Raw genomic sequence first — 2,203 nt, 5'->3', positions numbered from 1 at the left:
AATTAAAATTAAAATATTTAAATACTAAACAAACATTTAGTGGGTGAGGGAATTTATACAGGAGTTTATGCGTTGAGCCATATGTCGTTGTTTCCTCTTGTTTATTGTAGCGTGGCTGCATATGACAAAGTTGTGTTTGATAGTATTTATTTTGTTAAAGTTGTTTGTTTTTGATACAGGAGTCTAAATCTGTGTTTGATAAAGTTGTTTGTTTTTTATAGTATTTACTTTTTTAAAGTACGATACCGAACAGAACGTGTGCCGGTACTGAAAAAAAGGTACGACACTGAAAAATTACATTCTGAGAAACAGAACGTGTGCCGGTTTAGTAGAGGGAAAACGACTCGCAGTCTCTTAAATTAGCATAAACATTAGAGGCAAACTCTTTAGTGTGTGGGGGTCTCTTTCTGTGCTGCTGTGTATCATAATTTTTTTACAATTCACGTTTAATTAACAAAGCAGAAAAGAAAAAAGTATCAGATCTTCGGCGAAAATTGAGCCTTCCATAAGGTAACGCATCCCTTTAATCTGATATGAGTTCTGAAAATCTTCTTTTCAAACGAAAGATCTTCTTCAAATATGTTCATTTAGTGTGGTTATGGAAATTGAAATTTCTTGATGTTTAATCTCAGATTGTCCGAATTATTCAAATTTGAGTTGTGATCTTGATAGATCTCTGGTAAAGTAGAGTTTTGTTTACATTAAAAATGAGGATGTTCAAAAGAGCTATGTTGTGAACCAGTACTGTTAGTTTGATTGCATGCCTTTAGCTATAGATCATAGGTCACAGTTTGACTCTTACTTCAAATGTATAAACTGTTTTTTTTTTTCTTGAAAAGGGCTTATGTATAAACTTCTTTTGATAGTACTGTATTTGATTTTGTCTAACGCTTCATGTGGATAGTCAATAAATTCCCAGTTAGCTGGTTTAAGTGTCAGATGCAACTAATGCTTAACAATTGACAGGTTAGTGTTCTCTCTATAAATCCCCTAAACAACTCCTATGATGGATATAAATTTTGTATTACGGTTTATGAATCATGCTAGACAATAAAGTTATATTTTGATAGTTAAGTTGTGAGTTTGTTGCTGTAGACTATGAAACTGATCAAGAAATTGCATTGTTTCCTTCTGAATCTTGCATTGTTATATTTTCTTTGTTACTTAACTGATTGTAACATGAATCAATATGTTGGCTCATTCATACTCTGATATATTTATGTGCATATCTGAGAAAAAATCAATGTATAAAAGCAATGTTATAGGATACATTTCGCTCACAATGAACAAAAGAAAGCACTTCCTTCACGCATACATATATCCTTTAATACAAAGAATCATATACTTGAGGATACCTTCAACACCGATTTGAGATTCTAAAATAGTGGAACTCGTTTTCAGGTGTCAAGGACATAAGCTATTCTCGCTTGGGTCGAGGATCTTCTTCTTGTGTGGTCAGAAAGAGAACGGAGGATTGGTGAAGTGGATCGTGGAACAGAGGATTGGTCACATTTCTGCCTTCCAAATCTTCAGAAGCCGCAGCTCGGCGGTGGTGCTGCAGTCATCGTCTCTGAAGTCAGCAAGAAGGAGAGAGAAGTGATGAATTTCACGAAGACAAACTAAGCTATTTATAGCTCCAGATTTACCGACTGGAAGAAAATGAGAGATGCAATGAATGTGATATTGTGGAAGGAGTGGGGGAGATGGACATTAATGACAATGATTGAACTTATAAGGGATCCGTAACGGAGGAGAAGAGTCTCAAATAAAACGACGCGAAAGAAGTTCAACCAAGAGATCCCTCTGGAATGTTGTTCTCACACAACCTCCATTCAACGCTATTGTCGGTTTATGTAGATTGAAGAAGACGATTGTTCTTTCTAATCGGGCTGGGCTATTATCTTTCACAAAACTAAATAAAAAGAGAAAGCCCAAAATTTGTAAAGCAGAAAACCCATATTAAATCGAAACAACAACGTAACAATTAACTGATTTAGAAAAGATACACGTGTCGCACATAGAAAAGCTGAATTTCTGATGTGGAATCCAACGTGTCTTCACAGGAGGGATACACCCTTCTTTATAGTAATAGATATTACACATTAACTACTATATGAAATAATTTAGTTTCCAGAAATCTTATAAACTAGCAAACGAAAAAGTTGTTGTCTATTAGTAAACCGAAAGGAAAAAATGGAGTAAG

General features: G+C 34.6%; 1 long non-coding RNA gene across 1 annotated transcript; it reads left to right on the top strand.

Moving 5' to 3' along the window:
* The first annotated feature begins 339 nt into the window (after positions 1 to 339).
* On the top strand, positions 340 to 1,992 carry LOC130502649 (uncharacterized). Its single transcript, XR_008940366.1, has 2 exons — positions 340 to 510; positions 1,402 to 1,992. It is a non-coding gene; the product is annotated as an uncharacterized LOC130502649 (long non-coding RNA).
* The last annotated feature ends 211 nt before the right edge of the window (positions 1,993 to 2,203 follow it).

The sequence above is a fragment of the Raphanus sativus genome, unplaced genomic scaffold (genome assembly GCF_000801105.2).
Source record: "Raphanus sativus cultivar WK10039 unplaced genomic scaffold, ASM80110v3 Scaffold0631, whole genome shotgun sequence".
Lineage (NCBI taxonomy): Eukaryota > Viridiplantae > Streptophyta > Magnoliopsida > Brassicales > Brassicaceae > Raphanus > Raphanus sativus.
Note: the sequence above shows the minus strand (reverse complement) of the source record. Positions and strands in the feature narration are given on the sequence as shown.